This window comes from Phoca vitulina, unplaced genomic scaffold (assembly GCF_004348235.1).
Source record: "Phoca vitulina isolate PV1807 unplaced genomic scaffold, GSC_HSeal_1.0 scaffold33, whole genome shotgun sequence".
NCBI lineage: Eukaryota > Metazoa > Chordata > Mammalia > Carnivora > Phocidae > Phoca > Phoca vitulina.
The window spans coordinates 8,077,734-8,104,710 of NW_022589736.1; the positions used below are offsets into that span (position 1 = coordinate 8,077,734).

Here is a 26,977-nt window from a genome sequence, read left to right on the forward strand (position 1 = left end):
GAACAGCGTTACTCATAATACCCCTAAAGTAGAAACCACCCAATGGCCATCAACTGATCGATAAATAAAATATGGTATATCCATACAATGAAATATTGTTCAGTAAATAAAAAGGAATCCTATATCTACAAAGCAGACGAGTCTTGAAAAACATGCTCAGTGAAAAAGCTATTCACAGAAGATGGTATGATTTCGTTTATATTTAATGTCCAAAAAAAGCAAATCTGTAGAAATAAGAAAGTAAATTTGTGGTTGCCTACAGGTTGAGGAGGAGGGATGTGGAGGTGTGACAGCTAAAGAGTTCTTTTGGGGTAATAGAAAGGTTCTAAAATTGGGATGTTTACACGACTCTGTGAATATATAAAAAACATTAGATTGCGCAGTTTTAAATGGGTTGACATATCTCAATAAAGCGGTTCCAGAAAACAAACAAAAGGAATTCATCATCCTCCACGGCAGCTGGTTGCTCAGCCTTCGAGAAGCAAGGCTTTTGTCCCCATTTTCTGGAGAAGCAGAAAGATAGAAAGATTTTACAAACTTTGTCAAGGTGGATGGATGACCAGGAGGAAGGGCTGAGGCTGGGACCTAGGTTGCAGGCTCCCTCAACTTCTGCCTGGTGCATTGGGGTCCTTGTCCTTCTTCCGGGGGGGGGGCCCAACTTTGGGGGCAGTGGTGACCATGGTTCCCTACCTGAGAGCTGCCCCAAAGCATCACAGAGACCTTAGACAATATTAGAGATGTGCTGGGCAGAGACCTGTTTTCTGGTCCCGTGACGCCTCTCCTTGTCATGTGGCTGTGAACTGGTCACCTCACCTCTCTGGACCTTCATTCTCCCATCTATAAAATCAAAGAATTAACTGGAGTATCTCTTCCAGCTCTTGCATTCTATGATTCTAGAGATTCTCTTTCATCTGTTGTACCATAATTATTGTTTTTAAAAATATACATTTGATTTTTAGCCCCCAAATGGGTGTAGTCATGATTCTTAAGTTAATTTGTGATACATCTAAGTGTTTTTAGTTATCTTAATGGGTCTTAAAAAGCCAAGTTGAATTAATAGCCCTTCTTCATCCCCTCCACAAAACGTGGGTAAGCCTGAGCTCTGGACGAGCCTATGTTGCCAACTTGGGCAAATCATGGCAAGCCAATCTCCTACCATAACATGGCGTATCTCTGCCATGCTCTGGGGTCACTAAATCTTTTGTCCTTAGTGAGTCCAGAAAAGTGGTTCACAGCAAGACCTATGTCACTCTTCTTTTTGTTACTGGCTTACATTTTACATCTCTTTAAAGCTGGGGCGTAGCATATATATAGTAAGTGTACAAATTCCAGGTGGTTTTTATACATATGTGTACATCCATGTAACCCAATGCCTGACCAAGCTATAGAACATTTCCAGTACCCCCAGAAGGGCTTCTCAGCAGAAACCACTATGCAGACTTCTCTCATTATGAATAAATTCTGCTCATTCTTGGAATTCATATAGATGTATTGTACATTATGTTTTTTGTTTTTTGTTTTTTTACATTATGTATCTTTTGAATGTGGCTTCTTTCCCTCAACATCCCAACTGGATTTTTTCCATGTTGTTATGCATAGAAATCCTTAGTTCATCCTCATTGCTATGTAGTATTCTATTGTGAGAATAGTTGACGTCTTGTCCCTTTGTTTCCTTTTTTTAGTTTTTAAATTTTTTTATTTAAAAAATTTTAATCCCAGTATAAGTAACACAGTGTTATATTATTTTCAGATGTACAATTAGTGATTCAACACATCATGTCCCTTCTATTGTTGATGGGCCTTTGGGTCATTTCTGGTTTGGGTTATAATGTTCAGAACCACCATAAACATTCTATTTGTACCTGTCTTTTGGTTGGTAAAAGCACTCATTTTGGAATTGCGGGGTTGAAGTGGAATGGTAGCTTTAGCTCCTAAATCAGCCTTGCTCTGGATGATTTTCTGCTCTGTAAACTAGAGACTGTATTATCTATCTGTCTTCCTCAGGAAAAGTTTACCTTTTCGAGATTTTTTTCCCCTTCACACCTTCCTGACCATGTCTTTGCCCCTGAAAACACTGTTTCCCAATTCTTTCCGTTAACTGTCTCATTGCACACTTTTCCCTGTGCACACCCCTCGCCCCCCCAGCTGTGCTCTTCTCATCAGCTCCCTCCTTGGTATGTTTGTGCCGTATCTTCAAGGCCCCCCCTCAAACCACAGTCTGCCTTGAAGTCTTCAAGCCGGAGGGAATCATGATTCTTGTGCTATAATTTGTGTTCATTCTGTCTCCCCACCTTGACCATAAACTCCCTGGGCCAGCCTCGTGCCTGGTAGATGATTGAAGACTGTATGTTCGGGTGATTCATTTATGGGAACATTAATACTTCCGTGCACATAAGATTCCTCAAAGAATATCATTCTCTGACTTGAGGTTGCTTAATTCTCCATTCTTGATGAAAATTTCAAAGTGCATTAGAATCTTATACTATTTCCTTACAACGATCATATCAAAGGTGATCCTTTGATCAGGGGAGCCTGGTCTGCTGAGGAAGGAATAGAAGGTGTGGGGCACCTGGGTGGCTCAGTCGGTTGAGTGTCTGCCTTCGGCTCAGGTCATGATCTTGGGGTCCTGGGATTGAGCCCCGCATCGGGCTCCTTGCTCAGTGGGGAGCCTGCTTCTCCCTCTGCCTGCTGCTCGCCCTGCTTGTGCTCTCTCTCTCTGTCAAATAAGTAAATTAAATCTTTTTTTTTTTTTTTTTTTAAAAAGGAATAGAAGATGTGCAGCTTTTCCATACTGGCTCATGGAACTTTTGGCCTTTAGGTCTCTAGGTGTAGTTGAACGTGTAAAATCATTCAGGTGACTTATTTTGGGGTGCTTTAATTTCATTCTCCAGTGCACCCTTCCTTCATCCCTCCCCCTTCTAACAAGGCACACACTTATTTTTCCAAAGGAGACTACTTTTGGTTCCATGCTGCTTTCTCCACCTTGCTTCGATTGTGTCCTGAGTTATTCTAGTTGGGAATATCCTCCCTCATGATCCCCTAGGGTGTCGGGTGGACATTAAAAATGAAACAGAACCTCTGAGAGGGTGGCCCTGGACTATGCAAGGTACCAGCGTTCAGCGGTGGCGGGTCTCCCCTAGAAGGTGTGAGAACCACTGCTGACGCTTTGCCCACTTCCTGTAACAGAAGGAGACACCGAATGCTTAACTTACAGCCAGAAACGCATCGTAGCCGAACTGGCCAAAGGGAGGCCTCGATTTCAGGAGACCTCTCTGACCCACTGAGCCTCCCAATAACCAATGCCCATCATATTCTTTGATTTGAAACAGAAGTTGCAGAATCTGCCCTCCTTCTTGAAGTCGGTCACTAAAGTGCCCCCTTGCTGAGCCATGTGGCGGTCTCAGGCACTTGCTGTGTGTGTCCACCAGCCTCTGAGCTGCCCTGCTCCGGAGACATGCCTTGTAAGCAGATGGGAAATATTTGTCGGCACCAAACGTTGGATAAAACACCTGGGACGTAGGGACTCACTTGCCACAAACTTGTCCCTTTAATTTCGTATGTATTTTTTTTGTGTATCTACACGAACATACCAACCTTGACTTGTGTTTGCCTGATGACACAGAAATGCAGTTTCTTGGTCCACCGAGCACTGATTGTGTGTTAGGAAGGTAAACGTGTGCAAGGATAGCGAGAGACTCTTGCCTGGGGAAGTTTTCATTTCTGTCTCTTTCTACTTTAAAGAATGTCAAGCCTTCAGAAAAGTTGGCATAGTGAACAACCTCCATCCCCTAGATTCACCAACTATTGCATTTCACCATCTTAGTTTCTCAATTGATTTTGTTGATGTTGAACCATCTGGGAAGGAACTGCAGACATCATGACATTTCATCCCTAAATGCTTCAGCATGTTCTTCCCAAGAACAAGAGCATTCTCTTAAATTATCACCATGCAGTTATCATCCTAGTTGGAAACTTAGCAGGGACACAAGACCATTACCTAGTTGCCAGTCCATATTTGAATGGTCTCAGTAGTATCTTTTATAGATTTTTTTTTCTTTTTGCATGTAGGATCCAATCAAGTGTCACACATTTATCTAGAAGTCTCTTTTGATCTCGAAGAGTTCTGTAGCCTTAGTTAGTGTTATTTTAATGATACTGATATTTGTGAAGACCCTGGCCACTTCTTTTGCAGGAAGCCCCTTAACTTGCAATTGCCTGATTGTTTTCTTACTCAACCTGTTTGGCAAGAAAACTGCGTAGATGCTGTGTGTCCTTCTTACTGACATTACATCAACAGACTAGGGGGTCAGCTTGTCCCTTTAATAGTGACGTTAAATGACTCTGGTCATTTGTTTGGGCTACTCATAAAGATTACTTTTCCCCTTCCAATTACAGATGTACCTGTGGAGTATCCTTTGGGATCACTCACAAAGTGTGAATCAAGTACTCTGTTCCCAATCATCTTTTATGCAGTGGTTTCAGCATGTATTGGTGATTCTTGACTGAAACACTGATTATGGTGGCTAAAAATGGCAAATTTACATTTCTGTTGTCCTCTTGACATTTATTAGTTGGCCTTCTTTTGTAAAGAGGAGCCTTCCTGCCCACCCTCCCCTTTGAAATAGATTTCATTTCATTATTATTAATAGTAGGAATAGTATCAAGATAGATTCAGGGATTTTAAAAATTATTATTGCATGCATTATAATCTATTCCTGACATTATTCATTTTGATGCTCAGATTGTCCCAATTTTGGATAAGAGCCCTTTCAAGCTGGTTGCCATGTCCTTTTGGCACATCCTCCTTGGTTTGTGAGCTCTACCTTATATTTTGGGACAACCAGATTTTCCAGGCTCAGGCACTTCCCCAAGGAGCCCTGGTGAGGTTTAGTGGAGAGCGATAGTTGGAAACCAAGGTCTGGGCTCTGGTGTGCTCGTTGTTCCTGGGGTAGCATCGTTTCTAGGGCCTTTCCAATTGACAGAGCTAGGAAACAGAAGTTTTTTAAGATCCTAAGTTCACATTGCTCTTATTCCAGTCCAGTTCCAGAAAGTTCTCCCTCTCCTTTCCCAATTCCATAGGTTGTTTTTTTTCATTTGCTTTTTATATTTTCCCCAGGAATTAAAAAAAAAATCTTGAATCTTCTTTACTCCTGGCCTTATTATGAAAATAAAAATTCTCATGATTGATGTCTATTTTCCTTGTAAGTGATGACATTGAGTAGATCATAAATTCAGTGCAGAGGTGAAGGCTAATGCCAAATCTCCTGAGGCTCTAAAAATAGTCTGCTCAGATAGGAGAACCTGGAAGGAAACACAGCCGGGAATATGTTATGTTTTTTTCCATATTTTGCAGTCATTTCACAATGAATGTATATTACTTTTAAAGTAACAAATAGGAATATTTTAAGGCAAAAGAAACCTACATAGGTTGGATGTCAACACCTTGGTCCTACGTGTTGTAAGGAAGGAAAAATAATTTTCCCTTTCCCCTTTTAGATTCTTGGCTGAGACTCTCCCTGCCCCTATAAACAATAAACAGGAAAGAAAAAGCCAATTTTTAAATTATGTATGTGATGTGCATACATTCACGAGCCCCACAAAGATACTAGACTCAAATTGCCAGGCAATTGAGCCTCCTGGACCATTCTGAGCTAAGGAAAGGGATAACGGTCCGGGGCCTCAAAGGCAAGGAAGAATATTCATAGGAGGGTCAGAAGACGAAATGTATGGTAAACAAAGTTTGCCCAGCCACGCATGTAAGTAAGGTGATGTGTGGGCATAGCTGTCTTCCTGGCATAGGCCCCCTTTCCATGTCAATCCCCCCTACAAAAGGATATCTTATACTCTGTTTGCAGAGCTCCTGTGTGTCTGCAGTTTCTCCAAAACACTCCTTATGCCAAAGAGGCATATTTTGGGGTGGCATATTCTGGTGCCCTTCCATATACCTCCTAGGAGCCAGGCACTGTGGGGACCGAGCGATGAGGAGGATGGCAGGTGGAGGGCAGGGCTGGGGGCCTCTTCCCCAGCAGGAAGGTCAAGGAGGGGCCCCCCACCCTGCACGCCCCTGCCCCTGGAACCCAGGCTTCCTGGACGGTGCCCCCGCCCGCGCCAATTTTTGGGTCCCCTGTCGCGGCGGCGCTGTGGGGCACGAGCCGCCTCGCAGGCCGGGGGCGCCACAGAGCCGGCCGGCCCGCCGCTCCCTCGCTCCCGCTGATGTCCGGCGCTGAGGTCAGCGGAGCCCTGCCGACCGGCCAGGGGGCAGGTCAGCCTGGGACGGTCGGTGCGGGGCGGGGCCGGCGGACGGGGCGGGGCCGGAGGGCGGGCGGGGCGGGGCCGACGGGCCGGATTGGCTGCAGGCGCGGCGCACGGGCCGGTCAGCGCGCGCCCCGCCCCGCCTTTCCGCGCCGCACGCCGCGTTCACGTGGCGCCGCCCCAGCCTGCCCCGCGCCGCCGGGTCTGGCACGTGGGCGCGGCGTGCACCCCGCGCGGCTGCGCGCCTAGTGGAGGCTGTGAGTGTCCCCGCCCAGTGGCCTGTTTTCGTTTTCTCGGCCGAGGTTTTCCCCCCGGTTAGGTCTGAGAGCGGACGCGCGCTGTCAGTGCGCCAGAGGAACTAGGTCGGCAGGTGGCTAGCAGAATCCCGGGTTGGGCGGGGCCGGGGCGGTAGTGCGCGCGGCACAGGAAGAGGGACACACGGGAAGCGTTAAAGGAAAGTCGGAACGTGGGAGATTGCAGAAGAGCAGTGTTTTTATCTTTGGGGAGTAGTTATAAGTGCCCGACGCCGCTTTTTCCTGCTCGGCATCCTGGGCAGGATGTTCTGTGTCAGTCACATCAGTAAACAGCCGCCGGCACAGGTGCTTTGAGCCACAGGGTCCCCAGAAACCGCAGCCACGTACCGAGTGCAAGTTGTCTCAGCTCCTGGTTTGGAGCCCAGACTCACCACGAGCTGAGGACACAATGAATTGGGACTTTGGTTGCCCCTGAGTTTTTTGGGAGGACTTGGAGTTAACTTGCAGAGAGTGATTCAGCTGGTGGAGGGGCAGGAAAAGTTCTAGGAGGAGTGCTCAAAGAACTGGGGATGTTTAGCCCAGACCAGACAGGTCCCAGGGGCCTGTGAGCCTGTCTGCAAGTGTTTGAAAGACTCGTGTGATCAGATTTGACTGGTCCCATGCCACAGTGCTGGGGACAGAGGACACTGTTCGCGGAAGGTGAATTTCAGGTCAGTTACAGAGACGGGGCAGGAATGAACTTTGTGGAGTTCTCTTCAGGAACCAGGTACAGCTAGGCGTTTATACTTATCAGTAAGAAAATGGGGGAGCTCAGATTCGGATTTTGATGTGCCAGACTTAAAAGCCTTTGCCTTTCATGATGCATTTGTTTTAATGGAATGGGTTACTTTGGGAGTAGTGCCAAACGGTTTTTTCGTGGATGGAACTCATTGCACTAGAGGTCATTCAGCCGCGCTTAGCCATGTCAGGGATTCTCTACCTGGGATGAAGAGGGAGGTCGTCCTGGGCCAGAGGAGGACACCTATCTCTCCAGCAAGTCAAATTTTCCAGCAGGGTGCATCTCTGACCGGTTGTGCCTATGAAGGCTCTCCACCTTGTTAAAGCAATAATCTTGACTTGGAGTTTAACAAATGCGATCACAGTATCCAACTGTTATACAACATTCTTACTGCCCCTTAGCCCTTCCTTTTTTCAAATCTGATGCTTCTTCCCCTTGCCCAGCCCCTCTGCCTAGATCAGACTAAAAGTGGGACCAACACAGTAGGAACTGAGGAGTGCAGGGGTAAGTAACTTGGGCTCATTTCGGCCCTCGAGGCAGCACCAGATCCGGTGTCTGGAAAGGTCAGGAGGGAAGCACCTGGGCTGCTCTGACTCGCTCTGTGGCCCTCCGTGTCTGACACTGCAGACTCCAAACCTGGAGGGCAGATGCATAAAGGAGGTAACCCTCTCTGAAGTTTTGGATTCATTTTATGAAGTAATAGCTTCACACTTTATGAAAAGACAAGGGCTCTTTAGGAATCTACTTTTGCCTCTACTCCATGTATTAAATTGTCAAAAACAAAACCCATAAGAGCATCTCTGGGAGGAAGGTGGGAGTACAGAATGGGTATAAAAAGGCAATATCCGGTTTTTCTTGGCTCTCCAGCAGATCTGGTTACAATTTCTTACCAAAACCCAGCCAGAAAATACCAAACAGCCCTCTTCCTCCGGAGGCAGCATCCAGCCAGAGTTGGTCTCCTCTCTGCCCTCGATGTAATTTTCAGAGATCTAGAAGCTGTCTCTGAAGGCCCACTTACTTTCCTTTCAGTAAGTCTCTGGTGATTACTTCTTAACCTCCTGGGTCTTACGTGTCTCCTTCAGGGTATCAAGGCATTGGAGATCATCCAGGTAGCCACTGCAGCCCAGCTAAGCAGTGCTTAGATCTCAGATTAAGATCTAAGCCGTGCTGTAGAGAAGGTGAAATGTTCCTGTCTGCCTGCAAGTACTCTCCTGCCTTCTCCTCCCTCAGATCCTTCATTAAGGAGGGTTCTTAAGGTGATAGTAGCTCAGTTTGCATTTGAACTGATCTCAGAGATCTGGAACTCAAGGGATGGTACCGTAATGGTGGGCTTTAAGGCATAAACAACTTAGGGAGAGGGTAGGGAGCAAAAGTTCAGACACACTCTTCTTTCTCTGGCCTTTTGCTGTCCCCACCCCAGCATCCTCCTCCTAAAGGGCAGCTGGGGTCAGGTGGCTGGGAAGGGGGGAGTGTGTTGGAGGCTAGTATTGAGCCCCCTGTCACCCACTCTGGCCATCTTTGTATTAATGGATAAGGGGCAAAGATGGAACCCCCCCAGGCTCTTGCTGCAGCTGGGAGCGAGGGAGGCGGGGAGTTGTGCCTGGGCTCTGCAGTCAGACTTCCTGGGCTCAGACGCGAAGCTGTGTGACCTTGGAGAAGTTCCTTCCCCTCTCTGTGCCTCGGTTTCCTCGCCTGTCAATGGCAGGGTGGCTCTGAGGTTTAGGCCCCAAGCACTCCAAACATGCCTGGCACATGCTGGGTGCTCATAGGCGGTGGCTTTGATTCCTGACTTGAAGGAGCCCGCAGTCCAGGAATGACAACAGCCCTGTGGTTGCTCTGTGTGAGCTTAACTGGGCTGGAAGAGACAAGGATGGGTGGTAAGCACAGCAGCTCCCCTGCCCCAAACGCTAACCTGTCCTCTGGACCTGCCCTGTGGAAAACCACGTGGCGTGCAGGGCCCTGACTCGTGTCCAGGGAACTTGCTGATGGTCCATCCGCCCAAGACAGCCCCTCCCGAAGTGGTCCTTAGCCAAATGCCTCTCCTTCCTGTCCCCAGAGTTCTCTAACAGGGTCCCCCCTCTCGTACTCTTGGCACGAGGTAGCTGGTTGGGTGGCTGATGCGCCTGGGAAACAAATTTTCCCATTCTTTCTTGTTCTCCTACTTGTGGGATTTTTAATGGGGTGTCTGGTGGCAACAAGCAGAGCTGGATCTCAATTTTAGTGCAAGGAGGAATAAGGCGGCTCCAAAGTGGGCTGGAGCCATTGGAGTTGATAAGAAAGGGTAGGGAGCATCAGCAGATACCCAGCAGACCCAACCCATCTTTCCCTGGGGGTTTTTGATGTTGATCTTGGGCCTTTGTTTCTGTTCCTTAGGCTGCCTTGGGGGTGAAATTGCCCTTGTTGACTGGTGGGCTGGGAGATGGCTAAGGGACAGGGAGGAAGGGGATTGCTTGCTGTGGTCTAGACAAAGGTTTACAAGTATGCAGAGGCTTTTTAAAAATACTAGTGAAAAAATTCCATATCGTCTAAATGTTGTGCTGCGGGGTGATATCCCAGTAGCTGAGCTCTTACCCACGAAATTGGCCACCAGGCTCAGAAGGATCATGGGAGGACTGGCCCCTGCCTGATTCCCAATTTTGTGTTTTTATAGTTATTTCATGGATGTGCATTTTCTCATACCTTTCCCAGCTTCTTGGAGATTGTGGGTCTAGATACTGAAAAGATTGAAATATCGATTGGTAGTATGTGTGGCTTGCTCTCTGGAAAGACTTTCCCTGTTGCCTATTTGTAGGAACTTTATATTAGTAACATTTTGGGAATCTTTTTTGCAATGACTTTCCTGGACTGCTGTTTGTGGTTGTTTTGAAGTGGTGGGGTTGGGGGAATGTGCCCTGGGGGCCCACCCTCTGGTTCTCTAATGAGGAGACCATGGATTTGCTTTCAAGCAGGAGAATCATGTTTACCGGCTACCAGGGCTCCAAAAATAGATGCTTACCCCAAGACAGGTGGCAGTGGCATGTAGAGAAGCAGTTTAAAAACCTCTGTAGCTCTTGACTGTCACCTTATCTTGAGTGACTTGTCGCATTGTTTGGTGATCTAGAAATGAGAAAGAATACTAAGTCCTTTAACGTAAAAAAAGAAATCCACCTGCCTGACTCCCTCCTATTCCCCTCCACCCCTTGTTTATGTTTTCTTTCTTGCTCCTCCAACGAATGAAATGCAGAAAATACACATTTAAATGGGACTAGAAGCTTTCAGCCACAAAAATTCCTGCGGCTATTGATGATGGGAATGGGAAGATTAGGAACAGAAGTGGGGCATGGGGGGCACCATGCGTGGGGTGGGGTGGATGGAGTGTAAGGAGATGGTGGTCTCGAAGCTGGGTGGATGGGGGGGGACAGAGGGGTAAGAACTTTCTGGAAAGAGGGGATGACCAATACGATTTCCATTAATCCAGGAGTCGGGACAGGCAGGGCATACCTCATGTCCTTCCTCGGCCCCAAAAGATTACTTGGGTGCAGGAAGAAAATATGACAACTTCCCTTTCTGTTTATTTTAGTGCATCCTTTTTAATTTCTAATTTTTCTTAAGTTTTATGATCGATACGGTATAACAGCACAGAAGCGAATGTTTATGATTGACAACTAAAGAAACGCCTTTTTGGGAGGTAATAGTGTGTGGTCAAAGTTTGGATGCTGCTCCTCAAAGAAATGATGACACAGCCTGGGGACAACGGGGAGGGGGGTGCATGAATTCATGAGACTCATTGGTGATGTTATTACAGTGCAAATTTGTATTCACTGGGCTGGAGCCCCAAATTCTGCATTTGGAACTGACTCAGAAGGAGTGAGATGGTGTTTTCCTCTTCTTGCCGCAGTGTTGCACCTGGTGTCTCAGACCTAGAGGGAAACCCGAAGCCACAGCGCGGTCAGGAACAGATGCTCTGGCATTTTCTTTCCTGGAATGCCTAGCCCTTACTCTTGCCGCGGCGAGGAAGTCCCGCACGCACGCTGGATCAACCGCCGGCATTGGTTCCCATAAGGGATGTGTCACTGTCACATGTCTTGTGATGTTAATTTGCTTCTCAGTCCAGATGGTGTCTGTGGCCCACTTCACAGAGAGGGAAGGTGCTGGGTGCAGCCGGGTGGAAAGCTGATGGCTGGGGAGTGTGGAGAAGGAGATGCGCGGGCAGGTGCCCTGCTGTCCCTGCCCTCTGTTCTGTACCCGGCGGACTGCGGTACTTTCCTTAGCTTTCCTTGCCCTCCTCTGGGGTGCTGCTGACGTAGGGGCACCACACCTCCTGCTTCTGATGTGAACCAACATTTGCCAAGCACATTTCAACCCTGCAGCTTCCAAGTGACAGTTCTGCGAGGCCACTCTTCTCTTTCACCACCTTGCAGATAAGGAAACTGAGGCCCCGGATAGTTAAGTCACGTGTCTGAGATCATAGGGCTTGTAAGCCGTGCGGCAGGGCACGTTCTGCCCGCTGCGTGCTCAGTGTTCTTTCTGTTCGAATAAAGTAAAAACCTCTGTCCTGGGAGCCAGGAGAGTTCAGAGGCTTGAGTTTTTGAGGACTGGACTTCTCATTTATTCATTCATTCATCGAGCAATATGATGTGTATGGTACCACGTGGTCAGGACTCAGAGATGAACAAAATACTCCGTGGCCTTAAGGAGAGAGAGAAGCGAAGATGCATTCACCAGACTATTGAGTGCTGTGATGGGGTCAGAGTCCCCTGGCCCACAGAGGGGGTGGCAGAGAAGGTTACCTGGCAGTAGTGTCTCTGAAGGGTGAATAATCCTAGCAAGATACAGAAGGGGAGGATGCTACCAGCAGGGAAATCAGTATGTTGACATCAGGAAGTTTTCCTCAATATGACCCAAATAGAAATGATAATAATTAATACATTTGAAACTTAATAGAGATAATCCTAATGACATGCTTGTTAATTGCTGTGTCTTCTTGCCAGACCAGCTGCTTTAATCATTATGAAATGTCCCTCTTGAACCCCACAAATATTCTTTGTTTTGAAATTACTTTGCTCTTCATAGAGCGACTCCCTTTTCTGTTGATTAGTGTTTGCGTGGTGTATTTTACTTTTAAGTATCCACGTCTTTAAAGTGGGTCTCTTAGAGTTGGGCTTGCTTTTTCTTTTTATCCAATGTGACTGTGTCTTTTGATTAGTGTTTAGACCATTTACACTTAATGTAATTATCAGTCGTCTTCAAGCACAAGAACCAAAAGCTCCTTGTCCCTCACTCCTCTCAGGGGAGCAAAGATGGGGGACAGGAGGGGTTGTTCTTCCAGCCTGTTCTGAGCCAGAGTCTGGATTTGGGTTTGGCCTGTTTGCTCTAAAGAAGATTTCCTCAGTCGTGGGTCCCAGGATCAGTGGCCTTCTGGGTGTGGGCCTCAAGGGGCTCAGGTTTGGAGTGCTAGCTTGAGAAAGCAATGGCCAGTAGGTGTAGCCAGTTTAGAAACCACTCTCCCCGCCCTCACACCCACATCCTGCCATGCAAAGCATCCAGCTTTTCCCCTTGTGTCTCTTTCTGGCCTGAAAAAAGCTCACTGGCCTCATGATGACACCTTATAATGCCAAAGAGCTGATTGATTTGCAAAAGGGGTTTAATTCTATAGGGCACACTAACTCAGTGTAAATCTTATGGTGCTCTGGGCTGTGGTGAGCAGCCCCCCCCACGGCAGAAGAAAAATCCCTTCAAAAGCAGAATTTCTAAGTCCTTATCTCAAGCTTACAGTGTAACGGCCAGGGGTGATGTGACACGTCCTATAGCGAAGGGGACTGGCCCTCGTGTGGGAAAGGATGTCCACCTCTGTGTCTGTACCATCCAAATGAAGGGCCGTTCTCCAGGTAAATATCCAAATACCCTATTGATGCACCCTGTCAGTGCCCAGTAATCTTGCAGTCCCACCACTAAGTTCTCAGATCCCTAATGGGACCAGGTCAGTGGGACCCGGCTCCTTCCTGGTTGGGAGGGAGCCACAAGAGGCTCAATTCCCAGTGCCTTAAATTGGAGCTAAAGACCCAGGGTCTGAGGGCCAGGGACACCTGGCAGGGAATGGGTCACTTCTTTAGGTGTGGTTTTCCTGAGGCACAGATGGATTCTTCCGGGTCACCCTGGTGGACGTTGGGAAGCAGGATAGAAATGTCCATTGAGGCACTGGGGACTGGAGCAACTTACAGCTTTGCCCAAGGCCAGAGGGCTTGATGGAGGGGAAGGAACAGAACTAGGGCTTCCCCTGCGGTGCTAGAACCCATCTGCCCTGTCCATCCCTGGAGGAAGGCCTCTACTAATCCTCCGTGTCTTCCCCCTGTGAAGCCTCATTAAGGCTCAGATTATAATCCATTAGGCATCACCCACTCGAGTCATTCAGGTCTTCCCGGTAGCCCCTCACACCGCGCCTCTGCCGCACTCCTCTTCTCTCTGGCCCCTGACCCCATAAACCCCCACTTGTCCACTTCAGAGCTCACCTCACACCCCTTCCTGCACGAAGCCTTCCTTTACGTCTTGTGGCAGGATTGAGCGTTATTCTCGGCGCTTCCACCAGGCCCTTACGCACTTCATAGTGGAAGCTCTGTCACCGCTGTCCTTTTCTGTGCTCCGCCCCCCCCCCCCCCCCCCCCCCGCGTCCACCAGCAGCGCCCACCCCCAAGGGGCGGAGGTGGTCCTCTGTAACCCTTCTGGTCCCAGCGCCGGGCACGACTTCCCCAACCCGGGGGAGGGCTGGCTAAGAAGGCTGTCGGTACTGTCGGCTTTTGTGTGTTTCGTCAACCTGTATTTTCCCACCCATACTCTAGAGGGGTGGTGCCTTGTGCTGGGTTAGACACGAAGACGAATATTCCAGCTCTGAAGAGCTTAGCGTGTGGGTGGGAGCCCACACAGCAGATACCCACTCCCATGCACAGGCTCGAGTCACCAGTCTTTGATGCAACATGGGAAATCCAAGCGGATGGCCACAGCAAGAGGGAGATGCGAATAGTCATGCAGGACGGGTAGGAATTAGACAGGAGGAGGAAGGATTTCGGGTGGAATGCTCGAGAAAAGCAGAAGTGTCCGGGAGGAGGGGCTGTTTGGGGGAAGAAGCAGGTCAGATGACCAGAGTGCAGAGAGGTTGCTTGAGAACCCGCAGTAGAGAATCTGCCACGAAGCCTGAGGGTTTGGAAGCGGTCCTAGAGGAAGCAGGGAGACAGTGATGGTTTCTGAGCAGGGGAAGAACAGAACCGAAGCGTTGTGCTGGAAAACGAGTGTGTCGGCGGTGCGCTTGCTGGATTGGAATGCGAGAGGCTGGCGGAAGGGGTTGGGAATGGTGACCTGGGGTCTGGGTGAGGCTGTTCGGGTTTGATCGGAGTGGAGACAGTAGCAACGGGGAGAATACCGATCACGTATGTGAGCAGCACACGGAAGGTAGGACTCGGTGATGAATAAGCCCTGAAAGGACTCGAACCGGCAAGTTGTACAAAAGGAGGGATCAGTGCTGACCAGGTGGGCCTCACTCCAAAGCCCGTATGTTGTCTGCAAACCTCTGGGAGCCTCAGTTTCCTTGTGTGTAAAATGAGGGGATGAGATCCCTGTGACTCATTCTGATTTCATGCTAGACCTGGTCTCAAAGCACAGACCTGCTGTGTTCGTCATTTCGCCGACCCAGGCCTGTTTCCCAGAAGAACCTAGACTTCCCTGACCTCTTCCTGTCTGGCCACATAACCTGCTTTTTCAGTCCAGCGTAGGGACCCTCCGGAGAGCCACAGTGACCGCAGCAGTGGTCTGGCCCCGTCCCGCGGCCAGTGTGTTCTGGGAGTGGGGGTTCTCTTCACCTCCTCCTGCTGCCGGAGGGTCTGCAGTCCGGGGCCGAGGAAGCCAAGGCCTCAGGCTCAGTTGTCAGGGGGATTTTTGTCTCTGGAGCCAGGTTTGCTGACACGGGACTGCCAAGCAGGGGCTAAAGCTGGGCAGGCTGGGGTGAGCCTTCATTTCATGGCCCCCTGGGCTGCGAGCGGCTCCTGAGGCGAGAGGAAGGGCGGCGGCCGAGCCTGCACTTGGCACTTGCTCAGGTGGCTAGTGGGCTCCTCGGCTGCACCCACTCAGTATCCCTCTTCCGCAGCCTTTGTGGGTGATGCCCCGACGCGCGGTCCTCGTGTGTCCTCATGGACCACTTCTGTTTTGTTTCTTTTCAGTTGAGATGGATTGGCCCCAGCATCTCCACCAGACACCAGATTCACCTCTTTGGTTTCCATGCATGAGGGAAAGATCTCTTTTTAGTAGGGAGAAGTATGAAGTTGCTGTTCAGGTGGTGATACATTACCGACAAATTGGGACATTTCATCTCCGTCTTGCTACGTGCCCTCCTCGTTCTTGGCAGTTTTGGGCATTTTAGGGACAGAATGCTAGGGATAACTGTAAAAATCCCAACGTATTGAGCACTCACGATGTGCCAAGACCGTTCTAGGTGTTTGCATGCATTCACTCACTCACACAGATGGGAGAAGGTCCTGATCTTACAGCCAGCATGGCTGGGGCCTGGAGAGGAACTGAGGAGCCCAGAACGACAGGCAGTCCCTGCTAGAGCCAGAACCCGACCAGGGAGTCTGGCTCCTCGGCCCTTATATGTATAGATCCACCAAAGTCACTGTGGAGAAAGGAGAACCACAAACCAAGCAAACCAAAAATAGCTAAACACGGAAACAGTGATACATTTTATGATTATTCGTAAAAGAAGATATATCCAAATGGCCAATAAGTAATGAAAAGCCACTGTACCTCCTTAATTATCTAGGAAATACAAATTAAAGCTACAGTGAGATACTGTCTACCTCTCTTATACTACTCCGTGCCAGAGTGGAGTAAAAGGAACTCTCACGTGGAGGGAAAATTGGTGTAATCACTTTGGAAAACCACTTGGCAGTAGTCCCTGGATGGAGGCAGGCACTATGACCCAGCAAGTCCACTGACCCAGCAATGCCATTGGCACAGTCCCCACAAAAATGCCTTCATGTGCGCACTGAGACATGTACAAGGATGTTGGCAGCAGCATCACTTGTGATAGCCCCAAAGGGGAAACAATTCAATGTACCATCAATGTGGATAAATATGTTGTAGTATATCTGTGCAATGGAATGTATAGAACCATGGTAGCCAAGGAACCTTGGCGGTAAGAGGCAACATGAAAGAGCTTATGAGCAAAATGTTGAGTGAATAAAGCCAGACACAATAGAATACATACTGCCCTATTCCACTATACAGAGACAAACCATACAAACTAATCCGTGTTGCTGTAACTAATCCGGGGGCTGGCGGGGGGGTGGTTGGACTGGCAAGGGGCTCGGGGGGCTTCTGAGGCTCTGGTAAATGACCTAGTTCTTGAGCTGAGCACTGCTTACTCAGGTGTGTTTGTTTTGAGCATTCATGGAACTTTGCGTGTTTATAAGTCTGTTATACTTCAGTAATATGTTTATTTAAAACATGACTTGGGTGACAGGAAGTCTGGGCCCTAGTCCTCACTCCTATTAACTTGTGAGGGCCTCAAGCAAATAAACCTCTGTCTGGATCCGCTTTCTGCAAAATCGATGGCTTGGACCGGACCACGGTTTGCAAATGTCGTAGCCCAGAACCATCTCTGCAGACAAAGCCTTGCCTGAAATCTAAATATGAAACAGATCACGGGGGTTGGGATGACATTGGGAATGACAACAGCCAAGGAGCTGTGGCTGCCGTCTGGGTGGGGCTCGAGGAGGCAGGCAGGAGCACCCTGATTGCATGCTCTGGGGGGGCTGCTGGGCTGCCTTTCCTGTGCTGGGAGGTGACTCCAGGCTTCTAGCACTCAGCCTATGTGGACCTACTTCAGCACTTTATTGTTCTGTGACGGCTTCCTATATGACAGATTTCCTAACTCTGCTGTAAACTCTAACAGGGTTGACTGACTCTTTGGTTTTCCTCCTAGTGGCTGGAGAAATTCAGAAGCTACCCGATGACTGAAATGTAGCCATTCACATTTTAGTATGAATTCCTCTTATCAGATGTTCCCCCCTCCTACACATCATAGAGTTCAATGAACTGGAGTTAGTGGAAGTTTTTGATGCAGGGATGGGGTGGGGATGGTGAGAGGGAGACGGAGTAAGATGAGAGTAAGATGGGCAAGAGGAAGGGAGTGGGAAGGAAAAGTAGCCGGATGGGAGGGCAGTGCACAAGTGGAGCAGCATTGAATCCTAATGCCACTTTCTGGGAGAAGCAGGGCCTCCTAAATCATAGGCGCAGCCCCTTCCCCAGGATCTCCACAGGCCAGCTGTCTACACCCAGCTTGCTCTAAAGTGCAGCGGGACTGGCCCGAGAAGCAAGCTCCCGTCTGGTGGGCTGGAAATGGTAGTGCCGCAGGTCCCCTGCTCGGCACCCCCAGGCCCCCTGGGCACCTCTGCTTGGCTTCTGCCACAACAGGCTGGGACTAGGGAGCCTTGATTGTGGGGCCAGTGGAGGAAGGAGGTGAGGCCCTTTGTGCTCTCACTGTCTCAGCTGGACCGGGCCCAAATGTGGGTGAAGTTTGTCATCCAGTCTGGGTCCGGGGCCAGGAGGGCAGAGGGCCGAGTCTCTGCCAGGCGGCATACCGCATTTACCAATGCCCCGGGGGCCCTGCTAGCTCGGCAGTGGGGTCAGCCAGAGTGGCTCTCTGTCCCCATGAACCCATTCTGGGAACCTCAGGCTTAGGAAGTGGCCGCCGCCGAGCCCTGCAGGTTTTCGAGCCCAGAGCCCCGAGCGCAGGTCTGTACCTGCGCATGCGCCCAGCGCCGTCCCAGCTGCCCTGGTCTCTACGTGCCACACCTGCCGTGCTCATCGGGGACTTCCAGCCTGTCTCCTTGTGTGCTGCGGGAAGCACTGGGTGCCATAAGTGACCTCCCAGGGGACTTTTTTATCCTATGATAGCGAGCAGGAAGTCCTTTTCTCTGGAAACTACCTAGTCGTTGAGTATCCTAAGGGTTTATCTAGCTTCTTTGAGAAGGCCAAGCGAGTTCTTCATTCTCATAAGCAAAACAAACAAAAAAAGGGTTTTCAAGGCTGCTGAATGGCTGGTCATAAGCCGCATAGAAAAAAAAAATTGCAGATGCGGCAGGAACACCAACTCCAAAGTGTTCACTTGTTCTAGACTTGATTTCTTTTTTTTTTTTTTGCTCAGAAATCTCTCCAAAATACCTCCAAACTCCACTATGATTTTGTTTGCTGATTGCTTCCCATGCATCTTTCCCTTGCTTCCTCAGCAAGGTATAAAATCTTTGCAGTCAGGCGCCATATATGGATGGCTCCCTCTTCCTGCAGCACCAGCCCGAGGCTCGGTGCATGCTGGTGCTGTGGCTAGGCGTGGTGCAACTGGAGCCTTTATTCAGCTAGCCACTGGACTCGCCTGAGAAGCTTTTAAGAAATTGCACAGCCTGGGGGCGCCTGGGTGGCTCAGTTGGTTGGGCGACTGCCTTCGGCTCGGGTCATGATCCTGGAGTCCCGGGATCGAGTCCCGCATCGGGCTCCCTGTTTGGCGGGGAGTCTGCTTCTCCCTCTGACCCTCCCCCCTCTCATGTGCTCTTTCTCCCTCTCTCATTCTCTCTCTTTCAAATAAATAAATAAAAAATCTTTAAAAAAAAAAAAAAAAAAAGAAATTGCACAGCCTGAACCCCACCCAGCAGTTCTGATCTCATTGGTCTAGCATGGGCTTTGCAGACTGGGTATTTTTAAAAAAGTTCTCTGGATGATTCTTACACATCACAGATGTTGAAAACCAGTGACCTGTTTCGTGGTTCAGACTAATCAGTGTTGTGTGTTCACTCTCTGCCACTCTCCCTCGATTATCCAGCATATCAGCCTGGCATCTCAGTTTATTGAAACCCAAGACATAAAAAACCTGATTTAAATAGCCGGGAGGCCAAGTTCTGGCTTTGCATGCGGACTCCAGTGGAAGAAATATTTAGGTGACCAGACTGGGCCCCAGAGGGCTTCCTGGTGAAGTTGTGTCACATCTATCTGCCCACAAGGCCTTCGAGCTCCTTCAGCGCACCCTCATTTGGCCCCCTCGTTGCTTTGGGAGGATTATAGAAACAGCGGCTGGGTTAGTGGGTAATCCATTTAGAAGGCATCCCATGATGGGCTATTTCTGCAGGTAGCTAAGCTCATCCACTTTACACGGATGCCGTAGCATCCAGAGCCCACGTGTCCTGATCTTGGCTCCATTTCCGGGGGTGCACGCTGTGGGGAGCCTCTGGTCCCTCTTTGCTACATAATACGTGTGTGATACCTAGTTTTGAACCACGAATAACTGATTATCGTCTCCTGCTTGTGAGGCTCATCATTTTAGGCGGAGCCATCCAACTTGTACAATGTCTTGAGGGTCCCAGAGGTCACGACATGATACGGGGCCGAGCAGTTCAGTTTTCTCGTTCGTACGGAAAGGGCTGAGCTGGTCCAAGTGGCCCTCTAATGAGGGCATGCAGCATCTCAGGGACAACACACAGCGGTCTCTCAGTGATGGGACCCGGTGGAAGAAAGCTCCTTTCAGTATTGTGTCATCCCATTGAACACCTGCAGCCGCGTCAAAACTGCCTGTGGCTAGGCACAGCCATGCTCTGTCCCTGGCTGACCCTGGCGATCCCCAGTCAACCCTGGCTGTCCCTGGCTGACCCAGGAATTTCTCCTTTCCATACCTTTACCCCAACTTCTGGTGTGGGGCTCCTGAGTTCTCTTTCACAACTGTCCCCTCACCAAAAAAAAAAAAAAAAAAAGGGATCAGAAGAATACTTGTTAACTGCTATTTGGTTAGTTGAGGGACTGTGCTCCCGGGCAGCCCCCTCCTCTGGAATGACATGGGAGCTCCCGGGGGCCCCTCCTGCCTGAGGTTTCCTGGCAGACCTTCCTCTTTTCTTGCCCCCTTTCACCAAATGTATATATGCATTCCCCAAAAAAAAAGGTTGCATTTCTGGAGGCCAGTAGGGTACAGATCTCATCTGCATTGGAATCCCTGTTATGTGACCTGGTTTAAGAGTTTTACCTCTCTCAGCCTGCGTGTCCTTCTCTGAAAAATACTGACACTTACTTACCAGCAAGTTGTTGGGAAAATGTTTGCAAAATTTGAACACAAGGTCTGGCCCAGAATCAGCGCTCAGTAGATGGTGGCTGTTTTAATAATGACTGCTGTTAGGATTATAAAGTAGTTAGTATAATATTACTGTATTTTAATTATTATAAAATATACAGGAAGGCACACACACAAAACAAGAATGAAAATTGCCTCTATTTCAGCCACCTGGATGTATCATTTTTGAGGTGTAGAAACACCCAATAAATTTTAGAAAATTGAGATTCCACTAGCATTACTTTTATGTGTAATTTCCTTGTCACCATGGTTTGCTGTTAGGAGTACACCTTCTGGATGGTGCCTTAGAGTTCTCAAAGAATTCGGTCACATTGACAATGCCACCATCTGTGTCCTGTGCCATCTGTGTGTGCCGGCTTTTATCTTATTCCCTGGTGATGAGTTTCTGGTGACTCACGTTAGCACTGTGCCATCGGATAGGGTCCTCTTCATCTACAATGGCACTTTGACCTTGATTTAAGTGCACCGAAGGACGCCCCTGTAGACGGTGCTCTGCCTCTCCATCCCCTGAGAGTTCTCTCTCATTTGGAGTGAGGGCAGCCTTCCTCACACATCTTTGCCAGTCCAGCCTCATGCTTCTGCCTTCTTTGGGGTGTCTTTCCAACTCTTGGGGTGGCGATCTGGGGCATCCCTGGGCCAGGAGGACACTGAGTGACTCTGCCCAGTTTCCAAAAGACCAAAGCGAAGGGAGAACCCCTTCAGAAGGCAGACTGTGATCCCTCCAGAAGAGACCAGTCCCTTGAAGCAGACATAAGCCAGGAGAGGCCATTCCCAAGCCCGCCCAGAGGCCCGTGCCCACTGCCCACCTTGTGCAAGGCCTTGGTGGTGGGAGCCTGACATGCTGTTCCTTCAGCTTCCTCCTTCTGCAGAAGGCCTGGATAAAAGTTAAAAGTCAAGCAGCATGGGAGGGGGTATGCTCTAAGCCACTTAGCAATCATAGGATCTAACTGGAATGGGGGGCAAATTCTTTTCTGAAAGCAAGTTTACTAAGGGTGGAGAGAACAGACCTTAAAAACTATTCATTGATGGGGTGAGGAGGGTGTTGGAGGATCTCGTTTGTCTTCCGTCAGGTGTGGCTGGACCAGTACTCAGTCTGAAGGCGACTCCGTGGGGTTCTGAACTCACCTGTTCACAGTGATGTCGTCTTGCTGACTCTCCTGCAAGAGCAGGAGCCCTGGCCGAATTTTCTGGGGTGGCCCCAGTGAGGCTACTGGTGGGTTACCTTGCTTTCAGGGAGACAAGGTGGCCAAAATCAAAAGTTTTTGGTGGTGTTTTTTATGATATGTAATAGAGAAATGATTTTAAGTAGAACTACTCTCGATTACATTATTAACATTTTAATTACGAAGTTCGTATTAGTAAAATTTTGATGAAATTCATGATACATTCACCAGTTAGGAATGCTTTTGGTTGTATAACTAACAGATTACCTGACCAACAGTAGCTTAAACCAGAGGAATGTCATTTATTCTTTACCATAAAGCACTGGTCACACTTTCTTACCCCATGCACAAAAATAAACTCAAAATGGATGAAAGACCTAAATGTGAGACAGGAATCCATCAAAATCCTAGAGGAGAACACAGGCAGCAACCTCTGTGACCTTGGCCGCAGCAACTTCTTGTTAGACACGTCTCTTGAGGCAAGGGAAACAAAAGCAAAAATGAACTGTTGGGACTTCATCAGGATAAAAAGCTTCTGCACAGTGAAGGAAACAGTCGACAAAACTAAAAGGCAACCTGTGGAATGGGAGAAAATATTTGCAAATGTCTTATCAGATAAAGGGCTAGTATCGAAAATCTATGAAGAACTTATCAAATTCAGCACCCCAAAATCGAAAAATCCAGTCAAGAAATGGGCAGAAGACATGAACAGACACTTCTCCAGAGAAGACATCCACATGGCCAACAGACACATGAAAAAGTGCTCGACATCGCTCGGCATCAGGGAAATCCAAATCAAAACCTCAATGAGATACCACCTCACACCAGTCAGAATGGCTAAAATTAACAAGTCAGGAAACGACAGATGTTGGCGAGGATGCGGAGAAAGGGGAACCCTCCTACACTGTTGGTGGGAATGCAAGCTGGTGCAGCCACTCTGCAAAACAGTATGGAGGTTCCTCAAAAAGTTGAAAATACAGCTACCGTACGATCCAGCAATTGCACTACTGGGTATTTACTCCAAATATACAAATGTAGTGAAAAGAAGGGGCACCTGCACCCCAATGTTTATAGCAGCAATGTCCACAATAGCTGAACTGTGGAAAGAGCTGAGATGTCCATCGACAGATGAATGGATAAAGATGTGGTGTATTTATACAATGGAATATTATGCAGCCATCAAAAAAATGAAATCGTGCCATTTGCAATGACATGGCTGGAACTAGAGCATATTAGGCTAAGTGAAATAAGTCCGTCAGAGAAAGACAAATACCATACGATTCCACTCATATGTGGAATTTAAGAAACTAAACAGATGAACATAGGGGAAGGGAAGGAAAAATAAGAGGAAAACAGGAAGACAAACCATAAGAGACTCTTAATCATAGGAAACAAACTGAGGGTTGCTGGAGGGGAGGTTGGTAGGGGGGTGGGGTAACTGGGTGATGGGCATTAAGGAGGGCACTTGATGGAATGAGCACTGGGTGTTATATGCAACTGACGAATCACTGAATTCTACCTCTGAAACTAATACTACAGTATGTGTCAATTGAACTCAAATAAAAAATTTAAAAATACATTCTGGTTCAATGGGTTATCCAAATAAAAAAAAGGAAATAAAATTATATCACTACTTATATCATACACAAAGTAAATTCCAGTTGGATAAGCCTTCGGTGGGCTCCATGCTGGGTGTGGAGTCTACTTAAAAATTTTTTTGGGGGGGTCTTGATTTAGCTCTATTTTTAGAATGCGATCCACCGGGAGAAGGAAGAAGTGTCAGGGGAACAGGGAAGGGCAAGGATGCCCGTTGGGATGTGGCAATCCCAACGTTGCGCGCACCACACCACGCAAGCAGGCCTTGCGACATAGCGCCAGTTTGCAACTTTCTCCACCGCGGGCTCCCCTCGGCGCGTCCCCGTGGTGCACTTCGCCTACTCAGCAGAGGGTGGTCTGCTGGCCAGTTTCTGTTCTCACCAGAGTCCAGGGGCAGGAACCTCAGCTGTTTGAACCTGGGCTCTTCCCCTCATTTGGAATGTGGGCTGGGGGGCATGTCGTCAGGGTGCAGTGAAAACCCAGGGATGGAGGCCACATCACAGCACGGTCAGGCCCGGAGGAAGTGCATTCAGTCGTCTGAATCACCACTTTGGGGTGGGCTGGGACAGTTCAAAACTTCTAATCTTCGTACATTTGTGGAGTACTTCACAGTCTTTCCGAGAGCGTTTTCATCCACATCTGATCTGATCCTCATAAGCACGGTCCCTGGAGCAGTCCAGTTTCCAGTCCACGATGGGAGCCCCCCTGGGTCACTGTAATAGGACCACTCTTCATCACACAGACCTATACTGAACACCTCCCGTGTGCCCGAGGCTTTCGCTGGCTCTGGTGTCACCAGGATGAACAGCTGTCCCCGTTTTGAACTGCTTAGAGTCTGGTAATTATTATTAAGTTTCTATTTATATTTCATCGAGAACAGTTTGGATCACTGGAGAGTGGAAGAGATGCTGAGAGACCATCTAGGCAGCTCCTCAGTGGACGAGGGAACTGAGGTCCAGAAGTTCTGTGGCCTGGTGTAGCTGTGTCGGCCGCAGGGTCCAGGCTCCTCGCGCCCGGACCGGGCCCCTTCCTCCCCCACTCCCCCTGGCTAAGCTTGGGAGATCAGACAAATCTGGTTCCCAGTAGTGGAGAAACGAAACCTAGATCCTCCATAGGTCCCCGAGAACTGCTTTTTGTCATAGTAATTTCGAGTGCTTGGCTCATTTCGATATTTATTATAGGTCCAATGGCGTCACTCCATTAACTTCTCCCTAGAACTGATGCTTTTAACATCACGAGACACTTTCACGCTTTTAGTGGGCTTTGCTGTGTGTGCTGTGTGAAGACCGTGTTACACTGTTTTCAAGCCCAGGAGTGAGCTTCTTAGCCTGAAGATTGTAGGTTTTCACGGGAACATGACAGTTGCTTACAGATACTGGAGAGCAAGCCTCTCTTGCTGGAATGGGGCACAGGCTTGTTCTGTCCCCAGCAGCAAAATGAGAGCCCACGGGGGAGAGTTACGGGAAGAGGTGTTTGTCTCAGTGTAAGAAAGTCTGGCCAACAGCACTGTCTAAAAAGGGATCAAGCAGCCTGAAGCTGCAGGTTTGAGCTGAGGCTCTCCAGGAGGGCTGTCAGAGAGGGGTTTCTAGATTCAGGGGGGAAATGGCCTGAGGGACATCCGAGGTTTAGATGGAGCAAGGTGAGCTGGTTCATTGCTGGGAACACCTCCCAGTTGCTGCTCCTCATTTAGAGGCTGTTCCAGCAGCAGCAGATGCCCAGGTGAGGGCAGGTGGAGCAGCTTGGAGCTTGAAACTCCTTTGCTACCCCTGCCTTAGCCATTCAGCCACGTCTAACCTGCAAGTCTGAAAAATATCATTTAGCCAGGCAGCTAAAAACTGGGGCTCTGCTGTGAAGGAAGACGGGATGCATGATGGTTAATTTTATGTGTTGACCTGACTGGACCAAGGGATGCCCAGATCGCTGGTAAGACATTATTTCTGGGCACGGCCATGATGATGTTTCTAGAAGAGATTACATTTGATGTGAGGGGTGGAGTAAAGCAGATGACTCTCCCCACTGTGGTGGGGCATCATCCTATCCACTGAGGTCTTGAATGGAACAAGAAGGTGGAGGAGGGGTGAATGTGCTCTGTCTGCTTGAGCCAACACATCCATCTCCTCCTGTCTTTGGACATTGATGCTCCTGGTTCTTAGGCTTTCAGACTCAGACTGAACTACACTGGCTTTCCTGGTGCTCCAGCTTGCAGGTGGCAAATCATGGGACTTCTTGGCCCCCAGAACCATATGAGCCAATTACTATAATATCTCTTCTCATACATACATGCTTTCAACCTTAAAAATAAAAATAACCAGGGGCGCCTGGGTGGCTCACTCAATTAAGTGACAGACTCTCAGTTTTGGCTTAGGTCATGATTTCAGGGTCGTGAGACTGAGCCCTGTGAAGGGCTCTGCACTCAGCGTGGAGTCTGCTTGAGCTTCTCTCTCTCCCTCTGCCCCCTCCCCCTGCTTATGTGCTTGCTCTCTCTTTCTTGCAAATAAATAAATAAATAAAATCCTAAAAAACAAAACAAAACCCAGGTAGTTTACCAGCAAAATGAGTTTATTTGGGAATAGCGGAGCAATTGCAATTTGGGACATGCACACTGTGGTAAATCACAGGCAAACCTGGAGAACAAGGGAGGGGAGCATTCTTTTATGGAGAAGAGAGGGGAGTTGGAAGGGCTGGTTTTGTCAAAAGCCCGATCCATGGGAGGAAACTGGGAGTTTGAAGTGTAGTGGCTTCTCATTGGCTAGGCTGTTGCTGGACAAGGAGAGAAAGCTCCCTTAGTCCTCTGGGGATGTAAAGTCCACCTCTTCTTGCCCAGGAATGTGGAGTAAGCTGCCCAGGTGGTGCGTGCTCAAGAGCTCCCCCTTCTGGGCTTCCTGACTCCATTTAAAATGTTTCCCTTCCTTAATTTTCACCCACCCTCCATCACTCCCTCCTTCTCTCTCTCTCCTTCCTTCAAGGGCCCTAACTAATACAGGAAGTAACGAAACCTCCCAAATATGTGATTGATTTCACTGCATGGGGAGGAATGGACAAGGAGGAGGAACCGGGAAACTGTCCATTTTCTAATGTCGGCGCCAGCACCTGGTGTGGGGTTCAGAGAGAGCAGATTCTGTAGAAAGCTGAAGGCTCCGTTTGCACAGAGCTCTCGGCCACCAGATACTGCGTGTACCACGGGCCAGGTCCTCTGCTCTGCACTGTGCATAACCCTCTGTTATAGGTGGTGGGCATTGTCCCTGATTTATAGCCGCATGAAGCCACTGCCGCTGTGCCTGGTGAACCCACCTGGTGTGAAGTGATTTGTTGGAAGTCCTCAGACTCTGCCTCTCTACCGCCACCGCTCATGCTCTTGCTGCCCCAGGCCTCGGTGGGGAGCTCTGGGCCGACCATGGCTTCTCCAACTATCTCAAGTCTCTTGCATTTGCTTTTCCCTACTCTTCCTGTCATGCTCTTCTCCTTGGTCTAGTTAACTACCCTGTTGTAACTTTAACAGGTTTCATAGCTTCATTTCTCAGCTTTCTTTTTTTTTTTTTTAATTTTTTATTGTTATGTTAATCCCCATACATTACATCATTAGTTTTAGATGTAGTGTTCCATGATTCATTGTTTGTGCATAACACCCAGTGCTCCATGCAGAACGTGCCCTCCTCAATACCCATCACCAGGCTAACCCATCCTCCTACCCCGCTCCCCTCTAGAACCCTCAGTTTGTTTTTCAGAGTCCATCGTCTCTCATGGTTCATCTCCCCCTCCGATTTCCCCCCCTTCATTCTTCCCTTCCTGCTACATTCTT

General features: G+C 48.7%; 1 protein-coding gene across 1 annotated transcript in view; it reads left to right on the forward strand.

Annotated features, from left to right (window-relative positions):
- Positions 1-26,977, forward strand: part of PFKFB3 (6-phosphofructo-2-kinase/fructose-2,6-biphosphatase 3) — a 78,370-nt gene that overhangs the window by 11,743 nt on the left and 39,650 nt on the right. The window lies entirely within an intron of this gene.